Source organism: Dasypus novemcinctus, chromosome 14 (assembly GCF_030445035.2).
Source record: "Dasypus novemcinctus isolate mDasNov1 chromosome 14, mDasNov1.1.hap2, whole genome shotgun sequence".
Taxonomy (NCBI): domain Eukaryota; kingdom Metazoa; phylum Chordata; class Mammalia; order Cingulata; family Dasypodidae; genus Dasypus; species Dasypus novemcinctus.
In genome coordinates, this window is record NC_080686.1 from 45,025,682 (window position 1) to 45,044,878 (window position 19,197).

The following is a 19,197-nucleotide window of genomic DNA, read 5'->3' on the forward strand; positions in this document are numbered from 1 at the left end:
TCAAAGCACATGTATTGAAAGATTTGTAAAAGAATCTCCATAGTAGCATTATTCATAATAGACCCAAATGGGAAACAAACCAAAGCAGATTAATGCATAAATTTTTGGCATATACAGACCATGAAAATCTACTCAGCAACAAATGAATGAACTAGTGCTATATACAACATATATCTTTTTAAAAAACAGTTATGCTGATCAAAATAAGCTAGACAAAAAGCAAACTAATCCACAATGAATGAAAACAAACCAGTGGTTCCCTGAGGCCTAGTTGTTGCTGATGGTGAGAAGACTGGTGGTAAAGGAGAATGAAGAAACTCATTTGCGTGATGGGAATGTCATGTCTTCAATAGGGTAGTGGTTACACAACTATAAATTCATTGTCAAAATTCATTGATTTGTGTACTTAAAAACTAATGTTTGTTATTTTATATAAATTGCACTTTACTGAATTTGAATTTTAGGAAGATATATCTGCTTGAGTTATGGAGAATTACTGGTTTGATTGAACCTTTTGTTGATGTGCCATCATTTTTGTCTTGTTACCAATGACAAGACTAATAGCATAGTATTGCTGTCAATAAAAGAGAGGACAAAAAGCTCAAGGTCACATTCCCAGTTGGTCAATATGTATCTTCTTATGGACCCTAAAATAAAAGAGCTTATTTTTTGCTCACATACGTAGTAATCATTTGACTCTTCTGTGGTCAAATTTCTTGCTTCTGATTAAACTAATCCAATTGATAATGAGTATAATGTTTGCAGTTCTGTTATTTCAATTGCTTTAATGACCAAATAAAAACTTGATAATGCAATTGTTTGATTAATACTCAATCTGCAAACGGAAAAGATCCATTCTAATATAGACATGGGAGAACACATGGTCAGCAAAGAAAATTTATCTTTTCATATTGAACAAGAGGAATTAATAATACTAATGCATTGTGACAAAATATTTTTTTATGCGTGAAATGCAAAGTATTCAGTGTTGTATAAGTACTCACTTTGAGAAACTGCAGTGACTTTTAAAATGTTCAGTGAACGTTGATACTAAATCTTAAGAAGAATATGTTATTATGGGTCCTTTTTGAACCCTATCCATATATCAACTCAAGAGAGGGTAGTAAAGAGAAATCTTTTGTAAACATGTAATGTTTGACAATTTAATGTAGAAATCACAAAGATGTGTGAGTGTGTGTGTTCCTCTATTTGTAATGAAGAGTCTGGATATCTCACGAATAACTACTGACTTTTTTTTAACCACTGAAAAGACTGTCTAGACAGTTTCCTCATAGCTACATCCTAAGTTTTCCTTGTTCTTAGGAATTAACTTTAAAAAAAAATGTAGGTCAATCTATAATGATTTCATTGGATTTTTCCTGGCAGAGGATGGAGATGGAGGTGGGAAAGGGAGGTTCCAAGGGAATAGAGATAATACTAGGGGACGGACAGGATAAGAGTCACGTGCACTCATCGATAGCACATAGAAAGGAGACAAAAACAAACCAACAATTTTTTAAAAACCCTCTAATGGAGGTTGCTGAATGTATACAGGGTCACTAAATGCTGCAGCCCTGGGAGCCAAGCCCAAACTTCCCAGTGCCAAACTTAATCTGGAGAGATAGGATAATGTGGCCTGGAAAATCACCATATCAGAAATGAACAAGATCTTGCAAGATCAGAGTTTGTTCCCTGTTTCCTGGTTTGGGTGAGCCTAAGTATTGAATAATTGTAAATTGGAAGGGTTGAGCACCTCAATAATACCTGATTGGATTATCATTCACTCTGATGAGTAAGTTTGTAGAATGCATGAAACAAAACAGAACATAAATCCCTGTCTACCCAATAAACAACAACAACAAAACTGTTTTCAGAAGGATATCAATGATTTACAAAAATGAGGAGCAGCTGGAGGATCAGGCTTAGAAAATAGGCAGGTACCAAAATAGGCAGTCGTTGAAGACTGGCATTGAAGAGAAAAACAACTGTATTGCCTTTAGTGGGACCAGTCCAGCCAAAATGCTTCTACAGTGCCCCAGATCTTGTTGGAACAATGGAAGAGCCATAACTTGTCTTGTTTGATTAGGCAAGCATTGGCCTATGCCCAGGGGTGGTGAGAGAACTCTTTCACAATGGAAACGACTACCAAAAGGAAAGGAGATTAGATGCAGAGAAACTTAAAAAGAGACAGAGAGTGTGCTAAAGAAAGGGTTATCTGCATTTCTATAACTTGTTCTTTCAGCTCTAGAAAGTCCAGGGTACTTTTCTGTCACTTTAACTCCTTGTACATCTTGAATGAAGAGATAAACTAGACAGACAAAACATAAAAGCCCATAGGGGTTTGCTATGTACTTTCTACTAATTTGAGAAATGTTTGTAGCAGAATATACTGTCTGAATTGTTTGTAGTTAATAAATTGGCAATTTATTGATTTTTGAGTATACTGAAGAATGGACATTAGGCACATCGTTCTGCCTCCATGACTGGTGAGGTATAGAAACAGAAAGATCCCCCTAGAAGTAGCCCTTCTATGCTACCTTGTCTACATGTGGACTGATGCTCATTATTCCCAACACAAAATGTGCCTTAGTGCAAAAGAAAGCTGCATCTGGCAGACTGGGCAATATTGAAGTGGTGTTTGCTATGGTTCCTTTCAAAGTGAGATTGGTTTATAAAAGTCTTGTGTTTCATGAATTGGATTCACAATTTAGCCATTCGTGAATATGGAGGAAGAAGGAGTAAGGGCAATGTACCCTATGTGTGGTAGAATATGTGATGATTATGGACCAAGGGTAGATTTAGTTACTTGTTTTATAGAAGTAAATATTCTGGACATGACATTTCAGCAACACAGCTGAAAAAATTATTTTCTGCCTACAAACCCACTGAATTGCTAACTGAAATATAGCAAATAAAACAACTCATAGCTGGCTTCAAAAAGAAAGAAACAGGAAGTTCTGAGACAGGAACGAACAGGACACTAAAAACCAAATACACATATTCAGGATATTACTGTGATGTCTCATTACGTATTAAATCCAGATACATGCTCAGGGGCTGAAGACGGAGGATTTTCAGAAAAATTTGGCCTTGGGTCTATGTAAGGCAAAGACCGGGCAATGTAGCAGACTCATACATTCTAAAATCAGCCTTATCCTTAAAAAGAGGATTAGCTAAACTAGCCCACTCACCTGGACTGGCAAATAATTACTGAGAAAGCCCAAAAAGAATGGAGAGGAGGTGAAATAAGTGGAAATACAGCAAATTCAAGATATTTGTTATTATGTAAACCTCTTAAAAGGCTTTCCTATTCTCTGATTTAAAGAACAACCTTTATTTAAAGGTTAATCTACTTCTTTCAGAGCAAAATGTGATTTATAGGGGAAAAAACACATACACACATACAAAGATGCACAAATACATGTTGTTCCTAGAAATAGCAACAAATTCCTAGACAGAGATCTAATTTTATAAAAATAGTCTTTTATTGAAAGTTCATGACAATTGAAAGTATTCATTTTCCTTTGTGAGGTTTTGTGAAATAAATATATGAAATTAAAATTGTAGTTGGATAGAAGAGATAGCATATGTATAAAAACCATTTATTAAAACAATTTAGCAAGATAACAATTTTTATTACAGGTTTATTGAGAAATAAAAATTGAAATATGATTATAGTAAGAAAAGCAATGTTGAAAAATTCGATGTGTGCTAGATTCCGTGCACTTTATATGTAATAATCCCATCCTTTTAAGAAATTGATAAAGTAGATATTATCTCCATTTTACAGTCGAAAAATCTGAAGCACCATTGGTTAAATAACAGTACTGCAGGTCAACAGCTGGGAAGCAAAACAGCTAGTAGTGTGGAAGGTAGAATTTGACAAATGATTTTTGAGAGCTATGTTTTTAAATTTCTAAGGTCAATTGGATAAAACCTAATATTTTGTTTAGTCTTGGTTTTTTTTTTGAGTGATTAGATATTATAAAAGGTATGCTAAAATCTTTCTCTTTGAATCTCTCTGGATTTTTGCTTGATATACTTCATGGCTTTGTTATTAGGTGCATAAACATTTAAAGTTTTAAGTCTTTCCTGGTGGAATGTACTTTTTATTATTATGTAGTCACCCTTTCTTTTTTAAATAATGTTTTTACATTTCCCCCTTGCTGTTGTTACCTTTCTGCCTTCTAATGGACTTATTTAGGCATTTTATAATTCCATTTTTTTCTATACATGTTTACAACTTATTTATCCTATTTCTCCTCTTTAATAGATGGTTAAACTTACTCTACCACAGCACAACATACACTATTCTAAATCTATGTGCTTGTCTATGTTCATCCATGTTTATGTATGTATCTATCTCTGTATACCCAGGGTAATGCAAGAACCTCTGGACACTAACTTTAATCACCATCCCCTATCTTCAGGTATTTGGGTCCATGTTTTAGATATGCCTTTTGTTTTGTCTTTAAATGAGATACCCAATTACCATTTCTACAGTTAATGTTACTACAGATTTTTGTGAACCTGTTTTGTAATTTAATAGTATACCTTTTGTTAGCTCAGACTTTATTCGGGGATTATTTCCTTTTCCTTAAACCGCCATCCTTAGACATTATTTATTGAGGTAAGATAAGAGCTAAGATCCCACCTGGAGATGTTTCTTTTTCACTGTGTTTCTTCGTATGATCATTGAGCTATTTCTTTGTGTCTTGTGTTGTGTTGGATTGCCACCTCATGTTTATCTGGGATCTAGGTATAGAATGGCTATGAGGACAGTGTAAGGGAGCCTTCTTCCAGGAGCACTTTGCTTTTAATTTTTCGACATGTTCCCTGGCACCATCTATCCAGGATCACTCTTATAATTTAACATCCCTGTCCCAGGTTTTCTGAATTATGCAGGTGGTATAAAAGTTTAATCCAAATATTTTTTTCCTTTGTCCAGGATTTGTTTCCAGTCACTACCCCTACTGAATTTGTAGCCCCTCAAGGGAACCAACTTCATAAGCATTTTGATGGAATTACCTAGCTGTCCACACCTGCTACCCTGTGCCTCATCTATAACATTCTCTTCACTCTTTTTTACGTTCTGGCTTCTGGCTGCTGGGGATTTCCATTAATTTTGCAGTCTCTATGCTATATTTAAATGGACTTTTGCTAAATTTTATGACATTCTTAATTGTGCTTAAGCATTGTAGAGGGTAGGTAATATTAGACATCAATTTTGCCATTTTAATTGGAGTGTAACAATCCGTTCATTTTTCTTTAAGCAATCATCTGAAATATGATTTGCTGCTACAATTGAACTGAGAACTGGCATCGTGTCTCAAAATATTTAGTATTTGGCATCTCAAAATCATATACCTGATCTTTTAAAATCTTCCTGATTGCAAATATTTTACCTTGTTTTTGGGTTACATGATCATGTCAATATTTGCTTTAGAAAATGTAGTGATTTACATCATGCGAGACATTATGGAAAGGGCTTAGTTCTGATTTGTTTGGTTGCCTCATACATGCTGTGTTCTTACTACTTCTTTTTGGGGGGAGTCAAATACAAATAGTTTCACTACTTAATTCAACAAAAATTTATTAATCACTTAATTTAGTCCCTATGCTAGAGTCTCTTGGCTCAGAGAAGAAAAAAATATTATTTATTAAAGGCCAATTAATTTCCATATCATTAAGTAAGTGCTAAGAGAAAAGTGTTTATAAAGTGCTATGAGAACACAGAATAGGAAGTCCTTGTCTGCAACTGCAAAGGTGAAAAGACCACAAAGATATTTTAGCTTAATCTTGAAAAAACTCAAGAAGTTTCCTTCACTATGAGAAGTAGGATTAGGAGATTACAGGAGATTTTAGGTGTGAGCCAGATCTTAAAGGGCATAGTATGCTGCTTTAAGAGATTGATCTTTACTTCAGAGGTAATGAGGAAAAAACATCTGGATTTAAGCAAAGAGATACATAACCATATTTACGTCTTCAAAGGATATGGAAGATGGATTGAACAGTGATGAGACTGGTACTAGAGAGAATATACAGTAGTCTCTGTGTCTGAAAGAGGATCTGAATTTCTGAAAATTTTGAAAATATAAGCTTTGTACAGCTCTTAAACCTAGAGAAAAAGACAAATAGGGTTATCAGGACTTAAATTTTGGGCCTTTTTAATCATTATCATTATCATGAGCTTTCTAAAAATATTACAACCTATTCATCTTTAACACTCCTCTTCCCCTCCAAAAGAGGTCTTCTCTTCTAATTATTATTTCAGTGCTAAATGGATAGATTTCCTGTAAGGTGAATTTAAATCTATCAATGTTTTAGAAACTTTATTTTTCTGTTTGAATTTTACTGAGTCAAGATATTCTGTCCTCAAAAGTCCCTTTCACCATAGCTAAGAGCCCTGCAAAACCTATATGTACGTCTAAGAAATTTCAAACTTGATTTAAAATTGTTTTTTAGAAATTATTCAATTATTTGTTAATACTGAAAGACAGGAATCTGTCATATTTATGAGAATATGGAAAGGCCTTCAGTAAAGGATGTTGTTTGAAAGAATGGGTGACTTATTGATGTGGTAGGGGTGAGAACAGGAAAACTACTAGTTGTTGAAGAATTGTGAGTAGGAGAAGAAATTGAGTCTTGTGAAGAATCATCATTTTAGACCCAGGAGGCAAAGCTTTCTGTCTGGGGTTTCATGCATTCCATGACTACTTAAGCTGTGCAGTCACTGGGGTCAAGATGTTCCCAAGACCAAGAAAATGTTGCCGATTAGAACTCATGTTTGTCTTTCTAGATCATTCTTCAGGTCCCCAAGACCTTTGAACACCCTGACTAATTGGCACTAAGATTATTCTCTGGATCTGTGGAGTTTCCTTCTCCAGGCCTGCACTCCTGAGCAGGGTCCTCTCAACCCAACTCATGTGACCAAGGATTTGCTCTTTATGGCAGGTGTGAATTTAGTCATATCTGATTACCCCATTCAGTTAATTAAAACTTCATGTCTACTCACATTCATCATGTATCAGACACTCATTTGAATTAAGGAACATTGACATGCATTCTAGAAAACAATATTTTAACTAAGGGCAAGAAGTCAAGACTATAGAAAGCGTATTTAAAAACGTATCTCAGTAAATATGAAAAAAAACTATTTTCAGAAACTGTTGTTCACATTAAGGTATTAGAGTTTAAATATTAAACTTTACTATATGTATGGACCCAACTATGCACTTTACTCATGAATTAGCCAAATGTTACAAAGGTGATCAAATTATAACTTTGATACCTGTTCCTATGTGATCCCTTTCAATGGTTTGAAGAAGGCAAATGGGTACAAAAAGATAAAGAGGAGAAAAGGTAAAACAACTGTTTTCAGATTCAAGGAATGAAATATGCTATTTGTAGAATAAGTCTATTTTTATGTATAGTTTTTCCTCTGAGTTCTTTTCCCTGCATTAATTATCAGAGATAACATAACTGAGAACTGATTTTAATGATTTGATTTTAATCAATAAAGTCTGGGATTTTCCAGGACGAATGGTTGACTTTTTATTAAATACTCTGAATATATATATGTATTTAGAGGAAGGAGGCAGCAGTTTGGCAAAAATCTTTAAAAATGGTTTTGCTACTATGCAATGAACCAATGGTTCACAATAACATAAATAAATATACATAGAAAAGACAAAGTCAAGCGATTACCACTAACTCAAATTGGCAGTAGCTGTCTTAGCTTGATAAAGGCCTGTAGATCAAATTAATCTCTAAATTGTAGATTTAAAAGCTAAATAAGGGCATTCATAAATTCAAATAATTGGCATAGCAACATTAGGGCTCAGAGTTGTCTGATCGTAAAAGAGGTCATGGCTGATTCCACAGACCCAGCAGTGAAGATTGTGACCCCTGCTCCTGCTACAGAAGATGTCCAAGGTGGGTTGTCGACCTCCTTTTAAGCACATCAGCAGTGACTCATAGAAATGAGACTATTTCTTCAAATTTACTGCCCAGAGATTAAAATAAAAGTTGATCATATATCATAGTATGTTTCTCCCTAAAAGTAACTACACAGCCATGGGATCTGCCAGGAACCATTTCCTGTGACTCAGGTAGGTTTACATGCTCAATCCAAAGGACACTACCAGAAACTGAGAGGAAGAGTCACCCTGTATTGCAAATTGTGCAGTTATCACTAGGATAACAAAATCCTGCATCAGATTAAAGATGGTCACAAGCTCTTTGACATGTCTCATATCAAGGGATGGGTTCTCTGTCCTCCTGTTGAATCTGGGCTTCCCTGTGACTGCATTGATTATTGCTATGTTGTGAAGTGTAGCTAGCCAGGTCCAGGGCTAGCCTTTATGAGATTTGGAAGCTCCTTTGGCCTTTTGGAGCTTTTAGCTACAATTTAAGGATTTAGACTTCTCTTCTGGAGATGACACATAGGAAAGTCTTAAGACTAGAAGGAAAGAAAGAGGGTCAAGTCCAGGTGTAGCAGTTTGATATAGTTATAAATTCCAAAAATAGATATTGGATTATGTTTGTAATCTGATCAGTACCTGGGTATGATTAAGTTATGACTAGGGCTTTGATTGGGCCACATCATTAGGGTGCTGAGTCCTTGGTGGGGACACACAGATAAAAGGCATGGCAAAGGACAGAGTTGTGGGTTTTTGATGTTGGCATTTGATGCTGAAGCCTTAAGGTAGGGCCCCGGGAAGTAAGCACACAGAGGAAAGAGAAGCAAGCCCTGGGAAAAGAGGAAACCCGAGCCCAGAAAGAAGCAAGACCCTGGAAGAGAGGAACCCAGGAAGTCTGAACCCTCACAGATATCAGCAGCCATCTTGCTCTGACACGTGAAAATAGACTTTAGTGAGGGAAGTAACTTATGCTTTATGGCCTGGTACCTGTAAACCCCTACCCCAAATAAATGCCCTTTATAACAGACAGCAGATTTCTGGGGTATGTTGTATCAACACCCCTTTGGCTGACTAATACACGAAGCATCTGCCATTCCCTGCCAAGCCAAGGATGTGAGGGAAGCTGGACACCCAAGGTAAGTGGAACCACCAGTTGATTACATGAATGGCAACAGTTAACACCACTTGGAACAGAATTGCCAATATGAAACCTCCCCAAATTCCTGACCCACAAAATTGAGTTAATAAAATCATTGTTTTAAGGCATTAATATTTAGAATAGTTTTTATGTAGGTATATATAACCAAAAAAAAAAAAGCACAACTTGATTTTGTCTAGACTCTTTTAATGTAATGAATTGTCTTTATTGAAAGGAATATAAGACACAGACTAGAAAATCCTGTTTTTTTTTCCTTCAGTTAAACAAGAGTGGCTAGACAGACTAAGGATAGGAACCAAACCAATGGAACAAACATTCATAAGTGAAATTAGAAGGTCTCAGCATTAACAGTAATAGCAAAAATCTCATTATGGAGGTATGAATTATATTGATTAGAAAAGACTGGCTAAAGTACACCATCTTTCTTTTATCATTTTGTTTCTTCTAAATGACATATTACCTTTAATGTTAAAATAACTATTATTCATAATGGGTTTTTTTGGCATAACTTCTTGCCTTTAAATACAAACTGCATTAGATTTTCTAATGCCCTGTCTCTATTTGACTACTTGAAGGGGGTAAAGCATAAAACATAAATTATTTATTAACTCTTACACTAATCTAATAGACAATTGATTAAATTAATGATTCACCATTAAGTACTCATGATAGTAGACACTAAAATTTCATCAAGGAGTAAAAAATTATCAAAATGGTCTTCATTTTTTCATCCAAAATAGCAATCCATAATCAATAAAATTCTTACAGCTAAATGTTACGTATAATTTTTAAAGTTTAGAAATGTCCTCACTTTAAAAACTAGTGAGGAAATTTCTGCATATAGTTTCTCAGAAAATATGAAGATAAGAAAAGTCCATTCAAAAATTGATGAAGACCAAAATACTGAATAAGCAGTGAAAGTTTTCACAAATTATCACAGATTTTAATTGACTGAGTCTTCATATAAGATATTCATTAGGTGACTATTTTTATCACTTTGAGTGAACATAGTTAAAATTAAATTGAGATAACCTTTCAATTTGAAGATGGCTCATTCAGACGATTTGCAATTATGACTGAAAGGGTCACCTTTACTCATAAGCTAAATGAAAATGCCCATATTTTGTCCCTGCCACTGTTTCATGGTTTTATCTTGGAAATAAATCATATCAAATTGGTCCCTAAAGGCATGCACCAATTACAGATGGAAAGTTTAGTACTTCACAATCTTGGCATAGTAAGAAAGAGACATGGATTCTACTTGTAGGCTTCTTTTAGTAAATACATTTGTACTTTTTAATCATCAGAACTCAAGAGTCTTGGAAATAAGGTATGCTGGCATGGGGAAAGAGGAAGGCTCCAGCAAGGGCAATGGACCATGACACTGTGGTGGTGCTAGCCAGGAAGAATTGTCATTCTGGGCAGCTGCACTGGGTGGGAAGTGGGGCTGAAGCCTGTCTGGTCTCTGCTTTTCAATCTGTGTGTAAGCCTAATCAGCCCAGACAAAGGTCATTTTTATAACCCAACTCAGAGGAGGTGTTGTTTTCTAAATATCACACATGTGTCATGTGTGCAAGTAATGGCCCTGGGCCCAGCATTTCCAATCAAATTTCATCCACATTAGTCTGATCTGGACTGAAGCAAGATGGAAGAGTTTGTAAGGTAGAAACTAATACCTGAGCTCAGGTGGGTTTATAAATAGTTCCTTGAAGCTTTGCGTAGGTTAAAGAAAGTTATTCTAGTCAGCAACTGGATATTCTAGAGAAGGTACATGATCAGGGTCCTGGTAGAAAGTGATTAGCTGGAGCTACTTTGAGGTTGACAACCAAAAGAACTAGATGTCTTGGACAGAGAATGCACTGCACTAATCCCTTCAGGAATGAGGATAGAAGCATAGTCTGATGTTAACTAGACAATTTAGAGTGTGTTATTAAGCAAGTTACTACTTTGGGCTACTGGTTATTAATCCCATCGGAGAAGTCTGGGGTTGAAAATTCACATCAGAGTTATCCCACATGAAGGCTGAGAACTGAGTTAGAGATCCACCAACTCTCATTAGTCATTGGTATTTCAGGGGCCATTAATTCCCCAGCACTTCTAACCTGTCCTGTGTAGGTACAGCAGGCTCAGGTAGCCAGACAAAAGCCATCAGTTATGGCGACTGAAATTAGGCCTATCGTACAGATTGAGATGTATGGGACAATGACAGTAACTGCCACTATTAATAACAATCTTTCTTGCCTCTTCCATGAAGATTTTCCTCATCACTCTCCAGCAAATTGTAATCTCTCTATCTTCTAAATGTCTGTAGTATATTATTTTCACTATTCTCATAAAACTATTTACCATTTTGATTTTGTATAATTTGTATACAAGTCTTAACTCTTGTAAAAAAAAGACAAAAAAAAAAAAAACAAAAGCAAAAAGAAAGAAAGAAAATGACCTGAATTTTGGTACTGCTCTTATAAATCAGGTATAAGTTATAGAACATGACCTTGTGTCTTGTTTTTGTTAGGCTTTCAATATATAATTCTGATCCTCACTTGATCCTTTAATCTTAAATTTATTTAGAAGCATAAATATAAAGCAGGGTTTTGTTTTTGAAACCCTTCAGTTCTTACTCTACATACCATGAATATTCCCATATACTTTTCTAGTCTACCCTCTTACTATAGATGGCTCCTACGTGGTCTCCCACTCTGGCTTCAATTGAGAATCATACAAACATTATAGTGGAGCACTTGTCCTTCATCAGCTTTTATTTTGCCATGTTCTAAAATCAGATTTCTCACCTCACCTGGACTGTGCTAGATAATTTTATTCCATGCTTCATTTTTCTCCACCTTGCTATTTGTCTTGGGAGGCTGATATTTATGGACTGCCTCAAAAGCCCCTTATCCCCACCTCCTCCACCCCCATTTGGTTGAATTCTTCTCTCGGGGAGAATTGGCAGGAGATCATAGTAAGGTAGTAAGGTAGAGGAGGGTGGTCCTTCATCTTGGCCCCATTCATAGGTCACTGTGGGTCAGCTGAGTCCTACTCCTCTCTGAAGCCCCTCTTCACTTAGGTCTATGCCTTCAGCTTCTGGTAAACATTCTCTACCCTTTCTACTTTAGGCTCTAGACTAGAGTAGAGGTTCATTGTCTTCAGCCCTGTTATATAAAGTCCTAATTGTGTCTTACCTATTCCCCTGGGCACAGTTTGCTAGAGGGCTCTTAAAGAATTCATCTCAAATTATCAAATTTGAGTTTATCATATCTTTCTTGATGGGCATCTGTGGAACAAGTTGCCATAGGGTGCATCATGGGAACACAGTTTCAGAAATAACAGAGATTGACAAAAAACAGCAACCACTTTATTACTTACATAGCACATAGGGTACAAAGGAGCAGGAGAAGAGATTCCATCATGGCTGGTCCCCTGGGGAGAACTACTACTGCTCAGGTGAGGATCAGTTGATGGCAGCTCAGAGGGACAGTCTGTGCTGCCCAAGAAATGGGTATTTATACACCTGGGTGTGGGGGGGTGCTGCCACTGAGCAAAAAGTATGTGTCAAGCGACCTTTATGTGGAGTTCCTGACCTGATGAGTAGCTGAAACTGCTTGTTCTCAGTTTTGGGTTCCTATTTTGGGTTCAAAGTATGGCCAGGCTGTTCCAAGACCCTGAGAGGTGGAATGGAAACACTGAAACATCTGCACACGGTCAAGGAAGATGGTAAGGAGAGGGAGTAGGTGAGGACTGGGAGATGGATGATGAGCTTGTTTGTGACCTTCTCAGCAAGATCACAGACTGACAAACCAACTAATAAGACCTCTTTCTTCTCTTGATTACCACCTGCCTTAAAAGGAAACAACTCTTTTGAATTGATACTTTTCTTTCTTTAAATATATCCAATCCATTGCTAACCATACTTATTCTAAACATAAACTAACTCCCCTTTCTTGTCCCTCATCAGTTAGATTACTTTTCCATAGTCAAATGAATAAAATACATTCTATACTATTTCTACAATTTCCAATTTCTTATCTTTTCAGTCCATTCTATAACTTCTAAATTATAAATTTGATCATGTCTTTTCTTCCATGTTCTTCAGTAATTTTTTATTAAAAATAAAAATGTTTTTAAGATAGAATATTCATTTTATATAAAAATATTTTTCTACTACCCACCTTACTTGTGCAAAATTCAGTCAGTGCTTTTTTTTATTATTTTATTTTATTTTATTTATTTATTTATTTTATTGACTTTGTAATAATATTACATTAAAAATATATATATGAGGTCCCATTCAACCCCACCCCCCCTACCTCTCCCCCCCCCCAGCAACACTCGTTCCCATCATCATGACACATCCATTGCATTTGGTAAGTACATCTTTGGGCACCTCTGCACCTCATGGTCAATGGTCCACATCATGGCCCATACTCTCCCCCATTCCATCCAGTGGGCCCTGTGAGGATTTACAATGTCCGGTGATTGCCCCTGAAGCACCATCCAGGGCATCTCCATGTCCCAAAGACACCTCCACCTCTCATCTCTTCCTGCCTTTCCCCATACCCATCAGCCACCATGTCCACTTTTCCCAATCCAATGCCACCTCTTCTATGTGGACATTGGATTGGTTGTGTCCATTGCACCTCTATGTCAAGAGGAGGCTCAGATTCCACATGGATGCTGGATGCAATCCTCCCACTTTCAGTTGTAATCACTCTAGGCTCCATGGTGTGGTGGTTGTCCTTCTTCAACTCCATCTTAGCTGAGTGTGGTAAGTCCAATAAATCAGATTGTAGGTGCTGGAGTCTGTTGAGGCTCAGGACCTGGCTATCACATTGTCAGTCCAGAGATTCAAATCCCCTAAATATATCTTAAACCCCAACACTAACTGCACCTCCAGCACATTAGCATGAAAGTCTTATGAAGAGAGATCCCATCTGAGTCCAGATTCATCACACATAAACACCATTTCCAAAGAGGGGCCATCTGACCTGGTAGTTAACCCCATCGGCCATGACCATAACTCCCATGGGTCTCTTTAGCCCTCAAAGGAACCAATATCTGGGGGTTGTATCTGCTTTATCTGTCCCTCAGACTCTGCTCAGTTGTGCATAAGGGCAATCCTTCTGACAGCCTCCAGACTCTTTTTTAGAGACTCATAGCCATATAAACTCATTTCTCCTTTCCATTTCCCCCTTACATTAGGTCAAACAGCATTTTAAAGACATGTTATTTTATGTAGACAGGGATATTCTGCTGATCCGCATTGAACCTTCCGTATAAGGTCATTTTCCAGTTGCATCATCAGTTGGTAGTTGATAGTGGTCCCTCGGTGCCAGGGAGGCTCATCCCCAGGTGGCATGTCCCATGCTGGGGGGAAGGCATTGCATTTACATGCTGAGGTTGGCTTCGAGACTGGCCACATTTGAGTAACATGAAGGCTGACAGGAGGAAATTCCCAGGCACAATGCTGCTCTAGACCTTGTTCTTTTTTAGGCTTATCAGCTCACAAGCATAGTCATTAGCATCAGGGGCTCACTGTTGAACCCTCACTCCCAGTGCTTTTTAAACACTAAAACTAACCTTACTTCAATTTGTCTTGTTTTCACTTAACTTCCTCTTCTCCTCTATCTTCCCCATCTTCCTACTTGTGTCTCTTTTGAAAAGCATTTTTCTTTTAGTTCTTCAATGATATATGAGATATTTTTTAAACTTGTATTACACCAAGAGAATTAAAGAGTTATTTCTACCTAATATTTAAAATCTCTTATATTTATTTATATCTAATCAGTATCCCAGAACAATAATTATTACTTCTGACTGTGCATCACAATCAAATTAGAAAGGTTTGTTTTGTTGGTGGTGGTGGTTATGGTAGAGCTAGTTTTGAACTCCTATTTTTTAAATCATTTTTTACAGAATTTTATTTTCAAGTATATTAATAATGATAAAAAGGTATTTACATAATAATAAGGGGAATGATCCACCAAGAATATACAGTAAATCATTTACCTAGAGGTACTTAATAATACAGTCTTGAAATGTATAAATAAAACCTTATTGAATTGAAATCTAAAAAGGAAAAATCCACAACCACATATAAAGCAAAAATTTACAGAATTACAGGCAAAAAAATGCATACCTGTCTATCAGAAACTGATGAATCAAGCTGTGTTTTAGCTGTTTTCAAATGTGATTCCAGGCCCCATTGTTGGAGATTTGAAATTAAATAGATCTAACATAGGACTTCATTTCTGTAATTTTCAAAAACTCTTTTAGTATAAATGTACAGCCTGGTTTGAGAATCACTGCTCTGTCACTAGTACTCAAAAACCCATATGTTAATTCTGTTTATGATCTAACCAATGGTTAAATTCTGGAAGGCAGCTATGCTCACCACTATACCACCAACGCACTGAATGGTTAAATTCTGTTTACAATCTAACTAATGGATCTCAGGAAATTCTAGGAATTTCAGTTTCCTAATGATTAAAAGAATGTTGAGATATCTAGATGGTGTCTCACATCCCTTCCATTTGTTTAAGCTTAAAACATATTCAGGTAAACAGAAAATGAAGAGATTTGATTTAAATACCCCCAAAGATTGCTTAACCCAATATTAGTCCAAAGGGTGAGTGTTTTGTTGTTGTTTTTGATTTTTGTGTGCTGATTGTATTGAGCAATAAGGAGGATGTATAACAAATGTACCAAAGAGTGATTTCTTACTAAAGTTAGTTCTTACTAACTTCTTACTAAAGAACTTCTTACTAAGTTCTTACTAAATAGCTGGAATCAATAAACCAGGGCCCAATTCTAGGTACCACACTTTCTGCTAAGTTTTGAGAACTCTCCATTTGTAAAAATTTGCAAGCTTTGAGGGAAAATGTGTTTAAATCACTGTCTCAAAGTAGATTAAAAAAAATGCCATTGCTCCTACAGAAATACATACTCTGGTAAGGGAGACAAAGCATAGAAACATGAAATAATTATACTGCAATGCAGTCAGGGCTCACAGATGGGCCACACAGTGTGGGTTCAACCAGCTTCTCCCTCCTACACTTCCTGATCTTACATCATCTACCTAAGAGAGCTAAACAAAAGAGGTTGACTCCAACAATAAGTTTTCCTGCTGTTTCTATGGCAACCAAGTGAAAATAATCACAGGTCAATCCTTAATGCAGTTTAGTCAGCAACATTTACGGAGAACCCACTGTGTGCAGAGAAATGTACTAGAAGGTTATGGTGACAAGAAATTTTATTTTCATAAGTGGAAATTGCTGGGAGAAAATAACTTATTCCGTGAATATATCCTCTGAAACAAAATAGAGAAAAAACCGTATCACATTATTTGCTCATTACTGCTTCTAGGCTTACCTGAAGCAGTGCTTCTTTACAAACTTCAGTACAAGTAAAGTTACCAAAGAAAGAGTGGAATTTATCCTCTACCCTGACAATCAGTTCAATTAATTGAGAACACAACTTGGAAATTATTCTACTAACACTACCAGATTTCTTTCTAGAATTTTCTCTTAAGAATAAAGGTAAAGTTATTTTCCTTCTTTAACAAAAATAGATAAAGGTTATTTCACCAAAGTGCATTTTCCTTTTTTATAGAGATGCCTAAGAAGATACGGTTCAACAGAATTATACCATTAAGTAGTGGTGTGTAGTAAAACAATTATGGTGACCATCCTCACAAAAGCAAATTATTGACCAGCTGCAGAATATCAAATAAAGAGCTCAAAATATTTTTTGCCAACTTCTCACAGCTGCGTTCCACACCAGGCTAGACTATTCCACACCAGGCTAAAACAAATATCAGGTGTCTACGTCTACCACTGACAATCATTTCTATACAAACTTTTTAATGAATAGTGTTTTTACATAGATATCCATCTTTTTAATCTAACATCATGTAGTGAAATTTTCTACTGATATTTCATCTAGATACATTTTGCACGTAGAATACTATGTTCTTTTACCATGTCCATATTGCACAACTAACCTATACAAGAAGAATTAGTGAAATAAGGTGACATTACATACATTGTATGTGGTTATTTAAGCTGTGTCTATGTTTGCATTTATTCAATTTTAAAGAAAATTTTTTCTTTGCTACAATATTGATAGAGGTTCCTTATATTTGAATACTGAAAATATGATGAATGAAAATAAGAATATTTTAAAAATCTATAAAGAAATATTCTTAGACCTCAATTATTAAATTCAGATATATACATTGTTTTGTATTTATTTTCCTTTTAAAAACTAAGATACTTTTTATATCATTTGTAATTTTTCTTTACATTTCTCTTCATCTTTTCACATTAACAAGCATTTTCCTACATTTTAATCATCATTTCATAATCATCTGCATATCTTAATTTATTTTCTAATTCCTAATATTATCTAAAATATTAGATATTTACTTGAATATATATTTAAATTTTATATTTACTTATTTCTATGGAATATGTTCCCAGGAATATTTCTGAACATCAAGCAATGGATATTTATAAATGTTTTTGGTACTTATTGGTAAAGGTTACTCCAATTCTATAAACCATGTAAGAATATAACCATTTCAAATCTCCATAAGCAAAGGAATTATCATTTTTCAAAAATACTGGTACATGTGGTAGCCAAATTTGGTAACTGGCATATTTATCTTCAATGTGAATTCTTTGATTTCTAGTGAATTGAAGTATTTTTAAAAATTTATTATTTTTTAAAAGATATATAAATCACACAAAATGTTACAATATAAAATATGAGGTTCCCATATACTCTATTCCCCATACCCCCCTCCTCCCACAGCGACAACTTCTTTCATTAGTGTGGTGTATTCATTGTATTTGATGAGTACATTTTGGAGCTTTGCTACACAGTATGGATGTTGTAGTTTACACTCTTTCCTAGTCAATTCAGTAGGTTATGGCAGGATATATAATGTCCTGCATCTGTCTCTGCAATATCATTCAGGACAACGCCAAGTCCTGAAAATGCCCGAATATCACATGCTTTTTCCCCCTCTCCCTGCCTTCAGCAACTGTCATGGCCACTGTCTCCACATCAATGATATACTTTCTTTCATTGCTAGAGTCACAATAATTCTATATTAGAATATCAGTAAGTCTACCTAATCCATATTTTATCCTCCATCCTGAGGACCCTGGCATGGTGATGTCCGCTCCATCTCTAAATCAAGAAGGGGCTTAGATCCCACATGGATAATAGATGAGATTCTCCTGCTTGCAGCTGTAGAGTCTCTCAGTTCCCTGGTGTGGTGCTTGCCCAAACTCACCTCACTGTTACCTGACCTGAGTAAGTCCAATGACCGGAGAGTAGATATTGCAACCCTGCTGAGGCTCAGGGCCCAGCTGGTACATAGCCAATCCAGAGATTCAAGTCTCCTAAGCATACATCAACTAAGCACCAACCACAGGTTCATAAAAGTGACAGAAGAGGCATGCATAGAGAAGTCACATCTGAGTCCAACTCCATCACACTCAGGAGCACAAATTCCAAAGTGGCCTCATTGGCAAGGCACAGAACTCCAGAGCCATCTGTCATGTCTGTAGGACCTGGGTGTCTCTGTAGCCCTCAGTAGTACCACCCCCTGGGGTTTATCTACTTTGACTGTCTTTGAGATCTTGCTGAAATGTGCATAAGTGTGACCCCTCTGATGACCTCCTGACTCATTTTGAAGTCTCTTAGCCATATAGACTCATTTGTCTTTACCATTTCTCCCTTTTATTCAAGGTCTTTTTCTAGTTGCATCACCAGCTGGTACTCGGCAGTAATCCCTTGGCACCAGGGAATCCCTTGGCACCAGTAATCCCTGGCAATCATATCCTACACTGGGGAGAAGGTAATGCATTTACATGCTGAGTTTGGCTTAGAGAGTGGCCACATTTGAGCAACATGGACATTCTCAGGAGGTAGCTCTTAGGCACCCTGCAGCTCTAGGCCTAGTTGAAATTTCAAACACACAGGTTCTGAATTGAACTATTTTATTAGTCTTTTTATGTTTCTATTTTTGAATGTCCTCATAGGTATTAATTTTTAAAATTACATGAAAATACATGTCTGTATATATTTAGAAATATTTTTGTATTGCAA